Source organism: Mobula hypostoma, chromosome 24, assembly GCF_963921235.1.
Source record: "Mobula hypostoma chromosome 24, sMobHyp1.1, whole genome shotgun sequence".
NCBI classification, from domain to species: Eukaryota; Metazoa; Chordata; class Chondrichthyes; order Myliobatiformes; family Myliobatidae; genus Mobula; species Mobula hypostoma.
In genome coordinates this window covers 10,445,266-10,459,040 of record NC_086120.1, presented here as the reverse complement: position 1 = coordinate 10,459,040, position 13,775 = coordinate 10,445,266, and the positions used below count along the sequence as shown (strand labels likewise).

The following is a 13,775-nucleotide window of genomic DNA, read 5'->3' as shown; positions in this document are numbered from 1 at the left end:
CCACAGGCAGAACAGATGGGCAATAACACATCCTCCTCGTTGAAAATGAACATTGGCGCACCTCAAGGATGTGTACTTGGTTCACTGCCCTTCTCTCTCTGTACTCTATAATCACAGCTCAAATGCCATCTATAAATTTGCAGATAGGATCTCAGATGACAAGGAGGAGCTGTACAGGAATGAGATAGATTGCAGCAGCAAACTCACACTCAACATCAGCAAGGCCAAGGAATTGCTTATGGACTTCAGGAAGGGGAAGTCAGGAGAACGCACACCAGTCTTTATTAAGAGGTCGGTGGTAGGAAGAGAGAGGAGCTTCAAGTTTGCAGGCATCAACATCTCAGATATCTAGGGCTCAACGCATTTACACAATTGCAAAGAAGGCACGCCAGTAACTCTACTTTGTTAGGAGTTTGAGAAGATTTGGCATGTCACCAAAGATTCTTGGAAATTTCTCTGGGTCAGGGGTTCCCAGCCTGGCATCCATGGACCCCTCAGTTATTGATGGGGGTCCGTGGCATACAAGAGGTTGAGAACCACTGCTAGGGGTACTATGAAGTGCATTTTGTCTGGTTGTATCTCTGCCTGGTATGGAAATTCGAATGCACAAGACCCAACCAGCTCCATCATAGTAACAACCCTCCCTATCATTGAGGACATCTTCAAGAGGCAGTTCCTCAAGTAGGCAGCATCCATGACAAAGCACTGTTATCACTGAGGCATGTCCTCTTCTTGCTATTGCATTAGCAAGGAGGTGAGGCAGCCTGGAAACTCACACTCCATCATTCAGAAATAGCTTCTTCCCCTCTACCAACAGATTTCTAAATGGTTCATGACTACTTCATTATTCCTTTTTGCTGTACTCTTTATTAATTTATTTATTGCATAGTAGGAGAATTAAGGGTTATGGGGAAAAGGCAGGTAGGTAGAGGTGAATCCATGGTCATATCAGCCATGATCTTATTGAATGGTGGAGCAGCCTCAACAGGTCAGATGATCTACTCCTGCTCCTATTTCTTATGTTCTCATGTTAATTGTATGCCTTACACATACCAGCGGCCCCAACCACCGGGCCGTGCACTGGTGCCGGACCGCAAAGCATGCACTACCAGGCCGCGAGGAAACGATATGATTTGGCGATAGGAGTCAGCTGCACTTTTCCTCATTCCCTGTCATGCCCACTGTTGAGCTTGAACGCACGCGAGGTCATTACCCGCGCGTCATCCATGTCAGTGCGGGAAGGAGATCAACTCCTCGAGCTTGCAAGTGACGGCGGGCTGAAAAGTATGTTTGACATAACATCTCTGCCGGCATTCCAGATCAAAGTCAAGGCTAAATATTCTGAGATAGACACGAACGCACTGAAACGTTGCTTTCATTTCCAATATTTTTCTGTGAAGCGGAGTTTTCTGCAATGAATGCAATGAAAACCAAATTGCGTAATAGACTGGACATAAGGAATCCCCTTCGAGTATCGCTGTCTCCCATCACCCCTCGATAGGACCGTCTTGTTGCAGGAAAACAAGCCCAGGGCTCCCACTGATTCAGCGATATTGGTGTGTTGCAATGATTTTATATGTTCATATGGGGAAAATATGCACTGTGTGTTTAATAACCAAAAACGTTACTTAAAATGTTTTGATGCTATTGACTTACTTATATAACCATATAACAATTACAGCACAGAAACAGGCCATCTCTGCCCTTCTAGTCCGTGCCAAACGCTACTCTCACCTAGTCCCACCGACCTGCACTCAGCCCATAACACTCCATTCCTTTCCTGTCCATATACCTATCCAATTTTTCTTTAAATGATAATATCAAACCTGCCTCTACCACTTCTACTGGAAGTTCGTTCAACACTTACTTCAAGCTCCCCTGTCCTCCCCTGATAATTGACTTATCACTATATTCATGCATGGAAAATATGCGCTGTGTGTTCAATATTAAATTCGTTAGATAAATCATTTTAGAAATGAAATTGATTGTATTAGCCACTTATCACCTATATTCCGGTCGTGATTAGCCCCTCCCCCAGAACAGAATCGCCAAGAATGATTTACAGAAAAAAAATCAGCTGGTACACGAATGCGCAGGTCACACATGTGCACTGGTGCCCGCGCAAGGCCTCATGGTCATTGTAATCTTTTTCTGGGTAAACACAAAGTATTTGACTGCTACTCTTGTCCGTCGGCAACCCTACCCACCCCCCTCCCCCCGGGTCAGCCAGTCCGCAAGAATATTGTCAATATTAAACTGGTCCGCAGTGCAAAAAAGGTTGGGGACCCCTGCACTATACTGCTGCTACAAAATGCTTTCACATTGTATGTCAGTGATAATAATAATTCTGAGCAACATACACAAAATACTGGAGGAACTCAACAAATCAGGCAGCTTCTATGGAGAGGAATAAACAGTCGATGTATCAGACTGAGACCCTTCATCAGGACTGGAAAGGAAAGGGACAGGAGCCAGACCCTGGTCTTGGCTATCACGTGCCAGCTTGTAGTCCTTACTCTGAACACCCTCACCTTCTCATTCTGGCATCTGCCTCTTCTTCTCCGGTCCTGATGAAAGATCTCAACCTGTAACATCGACAGTTTATGACCCTGTATAGATGTAACATGGGTTGCCGAGTTTCTCCAGCATTTTGCAAGTGCTGCTCAGGATTTTCAGCATCGCTGGTGTTTATGATCCTAATTCTGATTTGGAAGGATTGTTTCCAGTATGAATATGACTGCATACTGTATGTGTTCATCTAGTTCAGGTAATAAAGCAAAGGCAATCCAATAGCTAATGGAAATCAAGAACTGCAAGCACTGGCAATCTGAAAATGATGGAAACACTCAGCAGGTCAGGTAGCATTGGTGAAAAGCGAAATAGAGGTAATGTTTCACTCAAAGACACTCTTTCAGTTCAAATGAAAGGATTCAATTTGAAATGTTCAATTTCATTATTATTTTAGCCATATACATGTCTTCTTGTCATGGGCTTTCAGCTCCCAGTGGAGCAAAGGCCATCGATGACCTCTCATCTCCATTGCCCTCTGTTCTGAGCCAGTTTCTCGAGAGTGGACCAGAAGTGTCCCAATTATCTAATTTCAGCCTCAAAGTGTCTCCACCATATGCTCTTTGGACATCCCTTTTTTCAGCTTTCCTTGGGGATTTCATTTTAATGCCTGCCTGGTGATGTTGTCGGTTGGCTTCCTCAAGATGTGGCTAATCGACCTCCATTTCTGTTTATGTATTTGTATCCCCATGGATTCCTGGTTGGTGTTTCCACGATGTCTGGCTGGTTACTTTGTTAGTCCATCTGATGTTTAGGATCCTTCTCAGGCACTGGTGGATGAAAGCCTGCAGTTTTGGTAGTGTCTTCTTTGTTGTTCTCCAGATTTCAGAGCCATATAGGAGCACTGTTTTAACATTTGAGTTGAAGATTCTGATTTCAATTTTTCTCTGGACATTCACACTTTCTTCAATGTGTTGAAAACTACTCTGGCCTTGTGGATCCTGGCTTTGACATCCTCCATAAACACTCACAATGCTTCTAAGATAGACAAAGGAAGTCACTTCTTCTCTGGTTGTGTCTCTCATCACCATGAATCCATTGTTGGTGCAGTTTATCTTCAGCACTTTCATTTTATCTGTTTGGACTTAGACCCAGCATGGTGGAGTTAGTGATCAGGAATATTGATTTCCCTTGCATAGCAGAATCAAAGGTTATGAGGATATGTCAGAAACGGGATACTGATTGTGGATGATCAGCCTTGATCACAGTGAATGGCGGTGCTGGCTCGAAGGGCCGAATGGCCTACTTCTGCACCTATTGTCTATTGTAGGCCAGAGCTAGAGAGTAGGATGATGCTATCTGCAAACTCTAGATCACTAAGTTGCCGCCACATAGTCCATTGGATTCCATTTTGTTTTTCACTTGTCTGTTTCATAATCCAGTCTATTGCCAACAGGAACAGGAAAATAGCCATCAAACATCCCTGCTTTATCGCAGTGTTGACATTGAAGCTCTCTGACAGTTTTCAGAATGTATGACTTTGCATGACATATTGTTGGAGTTCCTGATGATATTGATAAATTTCTGCAGTATTCATTAATATTTTATAAGTTTCCATAGTGTGTTTCTGTCTAAGCTATCGATGGCTTTCTTGTAGTCAAAGAAATTGATGTAGAGAGAAGTATTCCATCTGATTGACTGTTCTATGATTATTCTTAAGGTAGCCATCTGATCTGTACAAAAGTGATCTTTCCTAAGGCCTGCTTGCTGGTCCTGGTGTTGTGTCCACAGTTTGTTGAAGGTGTTGCAGAATAATTCTGTTTAGCACCTTTCTGGATATTAAAGATATACCCCTAGTTTATACGGTCTCATAAGTCACCTTTCTTTAGAAGCTTGATATGTGACTTTCCTTCCACTTTTGTGGCATCTCTTCTTTGTCCCAGATGTTGCAGGACAAAGTGTATAGTCTACCTGCCGAAACTTTAGGGTCTACCTTCAACATCTCTGGTGGTATGCTGTCTGGGCCAGCTACTTTTCCTGACTTTAGCCTCTTGATTGCCTGTATGATTTCCCTCTTTGACAGCTTGGCACAGTTGACATCCAAGCCTGATGGTGCTTCTGGAATGAAAGGAGTTTCTGGAGGAGGTGGTCTGTTCAGAAGCTCATTGAAGTACCATGCCCAACATTGGAGCTGTTCTCTCTTTTGTCCTTCATGATGTTTCTCCTTACTTCCTTGTGCACTTTGTCACATTCTTCCTGCACCTCTGCTTTCTGGCTCCTGGTTCTGCTTCTGTTGCATTTATCTTTCAGTGTTCTCCTCGTCTTGATTGTTTCCATCCTTCCTAGTGTAATCCACTTTTTATGCTCAAATGTCCTTTTTCCCAGCATTTCCTCACAAGTTTCGTTTATTGCCTCTTTGACAACAGTCCATTCATCTTCGATATCAAGGTTCTCAAATGCCTGGAACCTGCTGGAAAATGTGAGAGCAAATCTCTGAGCTGTTTCTTTGTCTTCCAGGGAGCTCACATTGTATCAGTTGCCGATTGGGTAGTGTGTGTAGCTTCTTTTTAGCTTCATCTCTACTTTGGCAATCAGAAGATGGTGGTCTGATCCTGCATCTGCACCATGTTTCACTCTTACATCAGGGAGTGATCGTCAAAACTTTTCTATGAGATGCATGTGTGGCATTTCAGTTCTCTGTTGCCTTTTCTGGAGTCATCCATGTTGCCTTGTATTCTTGTTAGTGTGGGAATAAGCCTCTTCCAATAACTAGCTTGAAGTTAGGACGTTTCTGCAAAGCGTTCCCCATTTTCACTGATTTCTCAGAGACCATGTTTCTCCGTCACCTGTTCCTGTCCTGCATTATCCTTGCCTGTTTTGGCATTAAAAACTCCTATGACAATGGTCAGGTATTTTTCCTTCCTTCTGCTGATGACTCAACTGAGTGCATTGAAGAACTTGTCCTTGTCTTCTTCATTAGCGTGTTTGTTGGTGCGTAACATTGGATAGTTCAAGCTGTTATCTCCTTGTGTGTGGTTTTAAAGCTAGCAGTGATGATTCTGCAACTACGTGCTTCTGGTGTCAGCATAAAAGCCACGTCCTCTAAATGCAGTGCATCATTACCCTGAAGGCCTGAGTAGATGATACCTATCCTGTCTGTCAGTCGAGTCTCTCCAAATGATGTCCATTTTGTCTCATTCAGTCCAAGAGTTGATAGTTTGTACCTTTTCATCTCATTTGCTATGATTGTGGATTTTCCTGCCTGGTACATGGATCTCACATTCCTGCTACCCAAAGTGGATGTGCGGGATCCTGATGACTTTCCCTGCACTGTGTCATGTGCTCACTCGATGATGACGCTCTTCTCACAGAGTTTATATGTACGGTTGGAATTCATCAATCCTTCTGTAATCCATTGTATTCTCTGTACAGGGGATTGGCCTATACAGCTTCACCCAGAGCCCTGTTGGCCAACCTTACCTATTTCCACCTCTCATGACAGGGACATAGGGTTCGACTCTGAGAAGCTCGAAGGTGCACAACACAGTGCATACTACTGACACAACAAATAAAGCATCATTGCCACGAATAAATTAATAAATAATAAGCTGCATATATGACACGTTGAAAAGTAGAGAGATTAACACTACTGACATTTCGTACGTGTAGAGACCTGGGTGCTGGCAGGGAGTTCAGAAGTTTCACAGCCTGGAGGAAGAAGCTGTTTCCCATCCAACAGTCACTGTTTCTCCCTCCAAAGATGCTGCCTGATCAGCTGAGTATCATTTGTTTTTTATTAAAAATGCCTAAGGCTGCCCACTCAACATATTGCAATGTTGTATCAAGATTTAAGTCACTTAGTATTGCTTCATCAATTAAGTAAAAGCTGTTTGGATTCTGCTCTGAAAGGCAGTGATAATGTTGGTTAAATACTTACGCTATTTAAGCCAGTACTTTATCCTTACTGACTAAAGAAAAAGATTAGCTTTATTTGCCATATGTACATCAAAACATGGAAACAGTGAAATGTGTTGTTTTGCATTAACAACCAACACGTAACCAAAGATTGTGCGGGGGTGGGGGCGCAAACTGCAGGTGTCAACACACTTCTGGCACTAACATAGCAAGACACAACTCATTAACCTTAACAGTATCACACCTTCATATCATCCTTGCATTTAAATTTCTCCATGGCTTTGGTCTTTCTTAACCTATGAAGTCTCTCCCAGTGCTGCCGATCGCTGCTCAAATTCACCTGTCATGGTCTTTAATCCTGATTCAGTTTTTTGGCATGATCGTTCCCTCTGTCCCACAAGAGACAGCTATGCATACTCTTCATTTTGGGATTCACCTTCTCAAATCTACCCACCCTTATCCTTTGGGACCCTCCCTAAAATACACCAAGATTTTAGTCACCTTTATGAATATTTACTCCTTTGGTTAGCTTTCCATTTTCCCTCTGCCTTTTGAAATGACTTGTGGTATTCTTCCATGTCAGGGTTGTCAGTTAAATATAAAATGTAATTTTTGTATCGATCAGGGATGAAAACAGTATTAGAAATAAACATGCCAGTTAAATTCAAACCTGGACCTGATGTATCGTCATTAAAATGAATAAAGTATGAGTGAGAAAATTTCTTCAAAGTAACAACATTATTAGCAAAATGCCCTTTAACTGTACTAGCTTATGTTGAATATGCTAATATTCTCCAATTTGTTTTCACCTTGCTGATTGTATGCACTGGGTTTTCTCAGAGAAACGATGGCTGGTGATTGCCTAGTTCTCTGCTATATGTCCTTTGATTTTTTTTTCTCAATGTTACTCCAACCCTCAATGACCCCTTGAAGTCATAACTGCAGCATAAGCACAGCTAGTTCTTATGGAAATTGCCAGAAATAGCAGGCACTTATTCTTATTAGTTACTTGGAAACACTGCTATCACACAGAGGGGTCTGTGTTGTATCAGCTTGCTCCACAGGACTCTGCTTACACAATCAGAAGAAGTCATTACGAAACTGAAGTTCATTTGGAGAGTAACACCCTTAATGGCCCTCTATCAGCGCAGAGTAGTTAGCTTCTTCTAATGGTCGATCTTTCTGTGGCCTGATGATGGTCCATTTGTGACACCAGCACAGGAAAAACAAAAGCTGATTTCAGTGGGGTGAGCAGAGTAAGAAACAATTTGGTTTCCAATTCAGCAAAGTCACTCTCAGTCAAAGTCGTGAATGTGGGGGTGACCAACGCAGTTGTCCCCCAAACAGTATGCAATCAAACTGAAGTACGTGCAGTGAAACTGGAATTGGTCCAGGTCTTATCTGGAAAGGATGAAGCTTGAACACTTGATAAACTTCACATCAAACAGACTCTTTTCTACAAAAAAAGGAAAAACTAAAATACAGTTGCAAACTCAATGTGCATTCAGAATAAAACCATTGACCAGACATATAACCAGCATTGTTACAAACATCCGCTCTCTCTCTCTCTCTCTCTCTCCTGACAGGCTGAGGAATTTATCTTCAAAAGAAGGACAGGCACAATTGTGCCTCTCATTTCTACGAAGTTCTGCACAAATTAATCTATTCTGTTGATAAGGACATGGTTCTGTTTTGAAATTCAAATCAGCACATTCTTTGCGATATTCTCCCACCCCGTGACCCCGTACAAAACTCTGCTATGGGACTGAACTTAACTTCACCCTTCGCTCCTTCCACTCAATTAGTCACCATTTCACCACATCCACCCTCACTGCCCCTCAAAAATCCTCAGCTCCTTTTCTCACATCTCCATTTCCCCTGTACTCAGTTCCCATCTGAACCCATTTCCTTCTCATTGTAAACTATCCTGGGTTTATGCGACCAGCGGGACCCTTTGAGTCTGTTGACTCGTTCAATTACATTGCCACTGATTAGTATCTTTGGAGGAGTTTCACTTTGTTTCTAATGGGTTTAAGCCACAAAATAATTTCAGTTAGCTCTACTGTCTATTCATCACAATCTAATTAGCACTCTTCATGTTATTCCTGGCAAATTAAATCATTGTCTTTTTTAAAATCAAATGTGTCAGCAAAAATATATGGTAGCTTTAAAAATCCCACTGAAGTCAACTCATTTCATTACATGATGAGTTTAATTCATTCCCTTATCTTACTTCCATTATTACGACCATCGGTATTTCACCCAAATAGAAACATTCAATATTTGCAAAGGCAAACCTAGAGATATTTTCATTGTGTAAGAAGGAACAGGGATTCTAAACACTCACCAGCACATTTTACTGGATCCTAGTAACAGTACTCATTAATTTCACTGCTGAGAACTCGATAGGTGCTAATATTATCCAGAATGCATTCCACAGTTTACTGTGTGGTACGTTAGTGCACTAGTAAGAGAATAGTTTGGATTTTTTTGAGTTTTACAGTAACAATGATACACTGGACTTCCTTATTGAAACTGATACTCTAAAGCCTGCAGAACAGCACAATAGTGCAGATGCTGACTCAAAACATTCGAGACCCAGGTTCGATCCTGAGCTCTAGCGCTGTGTATATGGGGTTTGCACGTCCGCCCTCTGACCACTCATGTTTCTGCCAGGTCATATCATAGTAGTCATAGTCATCCTTTATTGATCCCGGGGGAAATTGGTTTTCGTTACAGTTGCAACATAAATAATTAAATAGAAAACCAAGGTGACACAGTCCAAAGGATTCCAAGGTTCGAAGTGCATTTATTATCAAAGTATGCATGCAGTTTACAACCCTGAGAGTCGTCTTCCCCACAGACAGCCATGAAACAAAGAAAACCACAGAGCCCATTCAAAAATAAATCTACACTCCCTCACACGCAAAAGGCAAATCGCGTGAATGGCAACAAGAAAGAATGAGTGAAAACACCGAATATAAAAGACAAAATCTAAAGAGTCCATTTTCAGTTCAGCTCAGTTTTCACTATCTGCAGGCCAACCTGATTTAAAGCCGCCCAAAATGGCAACAAAAAAGGAGTGACTAAAGGGATACCATAGTTTGAACTACAGTCCAATGCACAGACCCAGAACCTTGGTACCATCCTCCGTCAACATCGAGGGAGAGAGAGAGAGAGAGACCATTCGAATGCAGGGACCTTCCTTTGGGAGCAGGGAGCAAGAGGGAGGGAGAGAGAGAGACCATCACACACAGATGCTTCCCTCCAGGAGCAGTGAGCGAGGGGCTGAGGGCAGCGCTGAACACTTACTCACCTTCCACTCTTGCCTTGATGTTTTCAATCTTCCTCAGCAAGAAATGGAGTCACTGGTGGGCTTGTGCACAGTCTCGACGCTCCTTGGCCTCCTGGAACCTTCTTGGAAACAGCAAAGTGCCAAATTGCTCAATCAGTCCAAAAACACACCATCGAACTGTAGATCACAGGCTCCAACAGTATCAGAACCACATTTGAAAGAAAAAGAAGGCGAAAAGGAATTAAAAGTTCCCTTCCACATCACAAAGATGTGCATGTGACTATGCTAATTGGCATCAAAAGGTTATCCTTGTGTGTAGGTGAGTGGCAGAATCTAGGGTCAGTTTATAAAAATGTGGGGAGGATTAAAAATGGGATTAACATTCTTCTCTTTCTTACAGAAACATCTGCATGATGCTAAGCAGGGCAGGTCATCAGTGATGTTACCTGGGGTCGTCAGGTGTTTCAGGTCTTTCGACATCATACACCCTCACCCAGGCGACCCGACCGGGGTTGATCAGACCGTGGCCTGTGCCCTAGCAGAAACCCATGGATCTGCCCTCTTTATCCAGAGCCATCTTGACGCTTTCTCTGCTGCATCTGTGGTGGTAGAAATGGCTCTCCTTCTTCTCTCTCCCGTGATTCCAAGTGCAGTGTATACCTTGCAGAGCAACTGGCCTGCAAAGCCACGACACCCGACCTCCACGGGCCAACACTTTGCTCTCCAGCCTCTTCTTTGGCAGTTGTTCTTCAGATCTTCATACTTAGCTCTTTTCCACTCGTAGGCCTCCTCCATGCGTTCTTCCCATGGCACGGTAAGCTCGAGCATAAGAACGTGCTTCGATGAGTCGGACCACAACACAATGTCGGGCCGCAATGTAGTCTCTGTGATGTGGGGAGGAAACTGCAGCTGTTTTCCCAGGTCTGCTTGTAGCTTCCAGTCCTGCGCAGTGAAGAGCAGCCCGGTTGTTTTCTGGTGTTCTGTTGGCCTTTTCCCCTCTTTGACAAAGCAGGTGGTGTTCTTGACCGGATTTGTTTTCCGGCAGATGTTAAGGCTGCTGCAGATTGTCTCAGCAATTGTCCGGAGGACCTGGTCATGCCACCACCAATGACGGCCGTAGGCAAGAGCTCCGGGGCAGCAGCTCAGAATATGCTCTAGTGTACCGGTCTTCTGACAGTGCGGGCAAGCTGGTCGTTCTGCAAGGCCCCAGCAGTGCAGGTTGGATGGGCTAGGAAGGACATCATAAACAGCCTGGATAAGGAACTTGATGCGGTGTGGATCCACCTTCCAGAGATCGTTCCACGTGATCTTTCGCTCGTTCACCTGCTCCCATTTGGTCCAGGCTCCTTGCTGTTTCATTGCCACTGCTCTGATGGTCCTCTCCTCCTCCACAGCTGCCCTTACTTCATTCTGGACCAGTTCTCGTCGCTCTTTCCCTTGTACTTTGTCAAAATGGGGGGCTTCAAGGCTTCCAGGTCCAACTCTTCCCTTGGCGACTGCCCCCACCAGCACTTTGTGGTCCAGTCACGCCTCAGCTTCTGCTCTCCACTCTCTTCCAGTTCTCACTGCCACTCTTGCTCTGGCAACCCTCGGATATGAAAATTCCCGGAACTGCAGCACCTCTCTTGCTCGCAAAACCTTGTACTCTTGCTCGATGGATTTCAAGGGGAGCCTCAGTTTTGCAGTTATTCCCGTACAGAGCGATGCTGCTGATGTTCCTTGGTAAACCCAGCCATCTTCGCAGGAACCGGCTGACTACCCTCTCTAATTCAGCAACAGTGGAAATTGGAAACTCATAGAGAAGAAGTGGCCAGAGGATTCTTGCTAGAATACTGTGCTGGTAGATCCATGCCTTAAACCGCCCTGGAAGGCCAGTCCTGTTAACCTCTTGCAACCATTGTTCAAACTCCCCACAGGTGTTTCTTATTGCTGTCTTATCTCTGAGCATTGCATCAAATATCTTCCCAAGACTTTTAACAGGGTTCTCTGTGATGGTAGGAATTGGAATGTCCTCAACAGAGAAATGAAATTTCTCCTGTACTCTCCCCTTCTTCAGCACTACAGATCCTGATTTTGCAGGCTTAAAGGACATCCTTGCCCACCTCATCAACCTTTCCAGCCCCTTAAGAATCCACCTAGTACCAGGCACTGACTCCGCAGTGATAGTCAGATCATCCGTGAAGGCTTGTATTGGTGGTTGGCGGATCCCAGATCTTGATTTCGGGCCTTGATACTCCGGCTCTATAGATTTTACCAGCATGTTCATTGCCAGGGCGAAAAGGATAACTGGGATGGTGCAGCCTGTGATGATACCAATCTCCAGCCTGCACCAGTCTGATGTTATTGGCCCTGTTGAGACTCTCAGGTGGAACTCATTGTAGTAGTCCATAAGGAGGCCGCTGATTCCTTCAGGAACATGGTGCCTCCTTAGAGCGTCTTCAACAACCTTGTGGGGGATTGATCCAATAGGCATTGGCCAAATCCAACCACAAAACCACTAAGTCGCCCTTGTTCTCTCTGGCCTCTCTCAGGAGCTGTGTGATGACTCCAGTGTGCTCCAAGCAGCCTGGTATCCCTGGAACACCACCCTTCTGGACGGACGTGTCGATGTAATTGTTCCCCAGGAAGTACTCTGTTAGGCGCTTTGCCACCACGCTGAAGATCATCTTCCCTTCAACACTCAGCAAGGATATTATCCTAAACTGGCTGATGTTCTCAGAGTCCTCTTCTTTTGGAATCCACACTCTGTTTGTATACTTCCATTGTTTGAGCACTTTGCCTCTCTTGCAGACAACCTTGGAGATTGCCCACAGTCGCCGGAGAAGCCGGGGGCAGCGTTTGTAGATATTGTAGGCAGTGTCACTCGGACCAGGAGCTGAGCCAGCTCTGGCTTTCTTGACTACTTGCTGAACCTCCTTGAAGAGAGGCTCTCGAAGGTCAAAAGCCACTATTGGTTCTGCGGGGGCGATGAGGGCATCACAGTCTCCCAGTTCAACTTCTCTGTCCGGGTTACTGAAGGTGCTTCGAAGATGGTGGTCCATCTGTTCCTTTGTGCAGGACAGCTTTCCGCTTCTCTTCTGACCCAGCAGCTGTTTGGTGAACTGAAATGGGTTACTGATAGATGCAGATCTTTTCTGTGCTCTTTCTCTCCTGCACCTCCGATGTTGCTCCGCTCTTCTCAGAGTTATGAGCCTTTTCCTCAGCATCACACGCAGTTCTTCCAGTGGTGCCCTTTCTGCATGGTTTGCCAATTTATGTTGATGCTTGAGCGCCTTGAGTTCTTTCCAATGTTGTGGATTTCAGTGGCTCTGTTGTTTTTAACATACGGCTCTTCGGCCCGCTTCTCTTCCTCAGTACCAAATCTTTCTGCTGCCACAGTTATGATCACTGTTGTCATTATCTGCAATCTCCTCTCCACACCACCTTTGGCCACTGTTTCCAACACTAGATCTACGTCCTCATCAAATCTTTGCCACTCTGCTGTCTGGCAGGCTTTGGTCCATCTGATCCGTACGGTCTGAGATGTGGTGTTGGGATGCACAGCTTGCACCACGCGGAGGCTCTGGGTACTGTGGGGAGCTTCCTGACCCTTCTCCTCCCCTATCTCACCAGATTAGGAATCTGCGCATTGTGGTGCTCTCTGTTGCTCTTTATACTTCATCCTTGACTGGTGGATTTTCAAGCCTCTCTGGTTCTCACAAATTTTGCCACAGATGCACTGTATACTGGTAGTCGTTTGTCCATTGCATTGGGTCGGTAGCCTTCTATCCGTCCGGCTGGGAAGCTCTTCCATCCCCCTCTCGGGCTTCCCTTGGGGTATCTTCCCATTCTTGGATCCATAGCCTTCTTGGGTACTCCTTACAGGAGCTGCAGTTAGGGCTGCTAACCACCCCCCCCCCCGCCCCCCAGTCTGCTGTCTTTCCAGGCTGTCAACCAGACTCTTCCTGGTAGTAACTGGTGTCTCAGGAGGTAATTCTTACAGAAACATCTGCATGGTGCTAAGCTGGGGCACATCATCAGTGATGTTTCCTGGGACATGATTAGTGTCAATAGATGG

General features: G+C 44.7%; 1 pseudogene; it reads right to left on the bottom strand.

Annotated features, from left to right (window-relative positions):
* Positions 1-13,115, bottom strand: part of LOC134337178 (uncharacterized) — a 39,852-nt pseudogene extending 26,737 nt beyond the window's left edge.
* Between the last annotated feature and the right edge of the window lie 660 nt (positions 13,116-13,775).